Below are 6,567 nucleotides of genomic sequence, written 5' to 3'. Positions count from 1 at the left end.
ACTTAGTGGATGTGAGGAACGAGTTCGATTCCTTTCATCCATTAGTTTTTAGCATATATATATATATATATATATATATATATATATATATATATATATTTTAATCAACTTTAAAATATTAACAATATTGATTATACTAATGAAAAATTAACAATTTATAAATACTAAATTTAATTTCACTTTTTATTCATTAACAAAAACAAATATAATTATAATTTAACTTTAACAAATCAACAATGTCACATCCCGGTCCCACCTTAATATAAAATTTTAGTGTAGTAAGGGTTCTTGTTTACTCAAGTATTAAATTGCTTAGTCAATTAATTAATTAATTATGTCCTATAGATTTTCAGTTGTTTATTTATTCATCTATAAGCCATGAACTTACTCACTTTAGGAAATTATGAATCTGATAAATTCTAGTAGTCTTCATCTATTTTTTTATTTCATAAGTAAGCTTAATTAAAAATAGGACAAGTTAGAGTGTTAGTCATTAAAGACACCCACAACCTTTTTTATATCTCATTTTTCCCATCATATATTTGACCAGCTCTTTGCCATCCCCTGCCTATGGTACATGCAAGGAATTGATCCCCGCTCATTTTCCCTTGGCTGAGGCTTCCCTCTCAAAAGGTGACCACCCTCTTGGATAACTCTTGTACTCTTTCTCGACTTTCAGCTCCCACTAAACATCTAAGCATTAACTCCTCTTGCATGTCTGAAACATTCCCATCCAATGTCTCTCCTTAATTTTCCTTTCCCTCGTATTATAGTGTGAAGCATCTCGAAGAAGAAGCAAAGAGTTGAGTCATCTCTATTTTTAAAGAAGCTAAGGTGGTGAGTTCTATGAAACCTTCTTCCTCCTTAGTGCTTTTCGGGTATGTGGGTGAAGTGTGGGGATTTTTCGGTTGTGGCTCTAGTGCATGCATGTAAATGAAAAACCTAACTTTGTAATCTAAAAGCCTTGCTCTACTCAACTAGTATGTATACTTGCTTGGGGATTTATTCTCGGTTGGGGTAAATCTTATTGAAAGTTGTATAAATGTTCAAGACTTGAATATGTTGTTGATTGTTTACCTTTGCCAAACCATTTTAAAACGGGGACTGTTAGAATACTAAGTCATTTCAGGCATGGTAAGTATTTGATAGATTGTCCCATAGATTCGTTGATAGGAAAAATTGGGCTACAATCTCTAAAAGTTTGTTAAAATGTGTTAAATCACCATAAATTGATTGAGTAGAAGTGTTTAATCATGGGTATCTTATAGCGTATGAATAATCCTTGTTTCTGAAATTCGCGTCATGGTGATGTTCTAGGTGGAATTGCTGACCACAAGGAAGTACCGAAGAAGAATTAATTGCTAACTAAAAGTTCAGCATCCAAGGTAAGTGTGTAGTTTCCTGTGAATGCATTGAATGGCTTGCATGACCTTGTGTGTAAAATGCCATGTATCTGTTGTAGAAATGGTTACCATGGGTTGAGTTTGGTCCCCATGGATGGATACTAGTATCATAGGCGAGTTTGGTCCCCATGGCTGAGGCTTGGGTTGAGTATGGTCCCCATGGCTGAGCATGGGTTGAGCATCCCCATGGTTCCATATTGTACGCCCTAGGTTGAGTATAGTCCCTATAGCTTTATGTTGACAAGTTGTACGCTCTGGGTTGAGTATGGTCCCTATGGCTTTATATTGATAGGCAGTGGCGGATCCAGGAAATTAATGAAGGGTGGGCACTTAATAAGCTCAGTATATATAAATTTGGATCTGGTCTGGAACGCAACTTGCGAGAAGCTGTCGGCTAACTGTGTCTGTTTTAGATCTAGATCTGGACGGATTGCAACTCAACTGGACCGATGATGGAGGAAGAAACAAATGTTCCAACTTCCAATAATGGAGATTGAGGTTTGAGAGGAGATGAATTAATGTGTAGATGCAAACGAAGGTGGAGGAGAAAAAAAAAACTCACGGAAAAATAAAATAGAAGGAGAAAAATTAAATTGGAGAACTTAAATTTTAAAAAAATGACATTTTCCTATTTTTGGATCAGATTTAAGGGTGGGCACTTGCCCCCCTTCTCAACAACTTGGATCCGCCTTTGTTGATAGGTTGTATGCTATGGGTTGAGTATGGTCCCCATGACTTTATGTTTATGTGAACATGTTGGTTGCTGTCTATGTGCATATGATGATGTGTTTTATGCCTTATTGTTATACTGGATTTTGATTTATGAAAAGGAATGTTGCCACTTATTGAGATTCTCTCTCACCCTTATTGGGCTGCTATTTTGCAGGTTTCAAGTAAATTAAGACATGATGTCAATGGACCGACATATTGGGTGTTGTGTGCTAAATGAAATAAATATGCATATATATTGTTGAATTATGAAAGAACTCTAGCTATCAGGATGATGATTTTGGAGACTATTGTAATGCAACAGTAGACGAATATGTGATATAGTGCTACATTAATAGTTGTAACCTTCATGTTGTTATCCATGTATGTAAGGATTATGTTCATGGTATGATCAGGTCTTGAATTTATGTAAAGACTAATGCACTAGAGTTATTAACACACAAGGATGTTGTTGCTTGAGGAATGTAATATGTAATATTTTTCCTGAACTAGTGTACATTATCTTTTGTCAAATTGGTCAAATGATGGAATTAAAGTTGAAAATGGAATTTTGTAGATTTGATTTTAGGTTAGATTAAAAGAGAATGTAATCTTTGGTAAAGAACCAAGTTGTCCAATTAATTTCGTACTGAAGGTATATCATCAGAAACGCAGAAGCGCATCGTACCGATGTGATGAGGAATGAAGAACACCGCTTTGATTACCTGGGGTGAAGAAGCAAGCGTGACGATTCCTCACGTTCCGTTCTCCTTCTCAAGCCTCACGATCTGCAGCAATGCACCACGAACGGTAGCAAAATCCATTATGCGTTTGATCTTCCAGGCTATGACTCAAGGGGATTAGGGAGTCGTGCGGGCAACCGTTCAGATGATGAACGTCTGCCTCTTTGGTGTGTTTCTGATGTCTGTAACCCTAGGAGGCACTAGAGAGAAAAGAGAGTTTATATACTCTGCCCAATCCAAGACTAACCCTAAGCTTCATGGGTTGAAATTAGTCTTTTGGGCTCACTCTCACTAAAGCTATTGGGCTTAAGTGAAAAGAGCATATTAAACCCAACAATCTCCCACTTGCTCTTTTGGACACAAACTTGAGTTCATAAACTCAAGACTATGTAGCCCATAAGCCATCATCATTTGATTATACAACCCATCCCTTGTCTCAAGCTAGCCTGGGGATCTACCATCTGTTATTAATCAAGGCTCCCGATAATCAACGAATGATTATCTAATTCGGTGCTACTCCACTAAAAGCCCGAACTTGAACTCCAAGATTAACAACACTTATAACATGAATATGCATCGCCCCTTTGTAGAATGTCTATAATTGATTGACAAGTTTTCTGTAACTCAATCAATTATTTATTCCCTTGACTATGATAGTTTCTCTAATGGATTACATGCACTGGCCAGTGTCTTTAATATCCAAGTACCGAAACATATCAAGGGGACATATCCTACAAATTCCATGTTGTTTATCTCATAAATATCGATAATCAAATAATCTCACTCCCAAAATGCCGAGTTATTGGCCGTCAATAGATCGAACCTCACCCGTTGGTAAATCCAAGAATGAAAACTATTTGATTACCTATTTATAATAAACTCAGGATTAAGAGCAATCACATAACTATAGTTAACTAGAGATTTGATACCTTATGACAAAAAAACAACCTTAATCAAATCTCTCCTTGATCTTTTCAATGTGAATGTTAATTCCACACCAATATTTTACAATGATTCAGACAAAATCATTTCATAAAATATTGCAGCCTGAATAAAGTGCCCAACTTTATTTAACGGTTGTGACTCCATTCATCAATTGTGAGAACCTATGATCATGTCCTCCATGAACGTATCCATATGATCATATACTCCACAATTTGATCCGGACTTTTATGTTTGTAAATAGTGCGCAAAATAAATAAATAAAACCTTATTTATGAAATTCAGAAAATTATTTTATTGTTTCATCATCTTACTCCAAGAGCACAATGAGACCAATAACTCTCACTTGCTTAATGCAAGTCTGGGATCCTCCTAAGACCCAAAGAAGTAACATGCCTCTCGAACACAAGTTCATGCAAACTATTAGTAACTGAGTCTGCAAGATCTACCTCTAATGTTATCTGAGTTTAGCGAAAAACTCATAGCTCGAGGTTGATTTTCTTGAGTCAAAATCTCCTTGGAAATCTGAGTCTGTGTAACCAACGTTTTCAAGACTCCCACTAGAATAGACCAACATATAATCTCTCGTTCTCCGTAGGTACTTGAGTATATGTTTAACAATAATCTAGTATTCCTCTAGGTTCAAAATGGTACTATCTCACTACTCCCACTGCTTGACAGATGTCTGGTTTAACGCCCAACATGATATGCAGGAGTCTACCTTTGCCAAAGCATAAGATATCCTACTCATGCATTCTTCCTTCTTAGAAGTCTTTGGTTACTCCTTAGGAAGATGAATTCCACATCTGAGAATTATAATTCTTCTCTTAGAATTCTCATGTTGAATTTTGGCAAGAGTTTTGTCAATGTAAGTAGCCTGAGGTGATGCCAACAACTTATTCTTCCGGCCTCATAAGAGTTTTATACCAAGAATATAATTGGCTTCCCCAGTACTTCCATACCAAAACACTAACTTAGCCAACTCTTTATGCTTGATATTACCTCCACATTGTTTCCAATAAAGAGCATATCATCTACATAAAGTACCAGAAAAACTACTGTCTTCCGTTGGATCCTTTACATACAAATACACATCATTCATCAAGTTTCTCTCAAGATCAAAATTTTGATAACCTGATCAAAACTGTTGTTCCAAGACCTGGATGCTTGCTTAAGTCTATGAAATAGACTTTCACAACTTGCATACTATGTGTTTCTACCCATTTGCTATAAACCCTTTTGGTTGTTGTATGTAGATATCCTGACATCCAACTCCCAAAATTAAATCTCATAATTGAGACTTATAGCAACCAAGAGAATCTGGATAGACTCAAGCATGGCGTCTGGCAAAAAACGCCTCCAAGCTAGCTTTGAAGGTTTTCACCTTCCTGTCCATCCTCTCTTTGCCTTTTATGTCCACATGCACCTTGTGGGTTTTACCCATCTTGGTGTCTTTACTAGGACCGAACGGAGTTGAAATACAAGTATTTCATCTCATTGTTCATAGCTTGAGCAACACTTGATCAACAACATCTTCTAGTGCATTATTGTAACTAGTAGGATCAATATCACTCAACAAGAGACAACTTGAGAGTTAAGCGGTTCTCTCCCACTACGAATGTACTGCACTAGACCTTGTGTATTTATAGGTAAAACAAAGAGTGGGTCAAATGATAGATCTTCAATTTCTTGAGGATCTGCTTATACTTGATATTGTTCCTTTACATGTGATACTAATATTTCTACTTGTTTCACTTATATATTATCATGTTGAATTTCCAATCATGGTTCTCTTGTTTGTTCACTTAGAGATATATCTATCCCCTCTTGAACAATCAAGGGAACAGTGGATGAAGCTTCTAGAGATTATGAAAATTCTTGATCTGAGATAAATCTCATCAAGAATAACCTAACTTAAGAGCTTATAATTTCTTATCTAGTCCTCCTTTAAGAAAATCATGTGAGTGCTCACTTAGATTATCTTGTCCTTAAGACTAAATAAGAAATCATCCCTAGTTCTCTTAGGGTAGCCAAAAGATATGCACTCTTCCATACAAGATTCCATCTCATTTGACTGTTGTTGTAGGACGTGTGCCGTAGCACCCTAAATCCGAATATGGTTTGATCTGGGCTTGCACCCTTTCCATAATTCTTTAGGTGTCTTTACAACAAACTTTGACGGAACCAAGTTAAGAAGGTACATTTCCTTCTCTTAGGCATCTCCCTTGAACAACATTGACAAAGATGAATAACTGAACATGATCTTCACCAAGTCTAGAAATGTTTGATTTTTTCATACTGCAACTTCATTCAACTAACGCGTTCTTAGAGTTGACAGTTACGAAAACTATCCCCTCTTAAATTAGGTAAAACCTGAACTTACCAGACAGGTAGCCAACACTTTAGTCAGACCAGAGTAAACATTCATATAATGAAGTACTCATCACCTCTTCTGGTCTGAACGCTAATTGGTCCACATACATTAGTATGTACTAGTTCCAGTTGAATAGTTGCGCAAACCTTTTTGGCCCTTGTAGGATTGCTTGGCCATTTTACCTTCCAAAATAAGACTAACATGTAGCTTTTAGTTAAAAGATTCTTGAACTTTCAGTTTCCTCTTTTAACTAAAACATGTTTCCTACTTTGAGGTAATGTGACTCAATCACAAAGGCCAAAGTTATGTTTCATTTGAAACTTTTATTTCTTTGGTGAATGTTTTTGTTCATCACCTTTTCCATTCAACATAACAAATTTTAGAGGGTATAAGACAT

General features: G+C 36.2%; 1 long non-coding RNA gene across 1 annotated transcript; it reads left to right on the top strand.

Annotated features, from left to right (window-relative positions):
• Positions 1-588: 588 nt before the first annotated feature.
• On the top strand, positions 589-2,565 carry LOC133284944 (uncharacterized). The gene is made up of 3 exons (XR_009747948.1): positions 589-837; positions 1,318-1,385; positions 2,290-2,565. It is a non-coding gene; the product is annotated as an uncharacterized LOC133284944 (long non-coding RNA).
• Positions 2,566-6,567: the final 4,002 nt, after the last annotated feature.

This window comes from Gastrolobium bilobum, unplaced genomic scaffold (assembly GCF_033153095.1).
Source record: "Gastrolobium bilobum isolate Gb01-03AN ecotype WA unplaced genomic scaffold, APGP_CSIRO_Gbil_v1 utg125884, whole genome shotgun sequence".
Taxonomy (NCBI): Eukaryota; Viridiplantae; Streptophyta; class Magnoliopsida; order Fabales; family Fabaceae; genus Gastrolobium; species Gastrolobium bilobum.
This window is presented reverse-complemented; position numbering and strand designations above follow the sequence as displayed.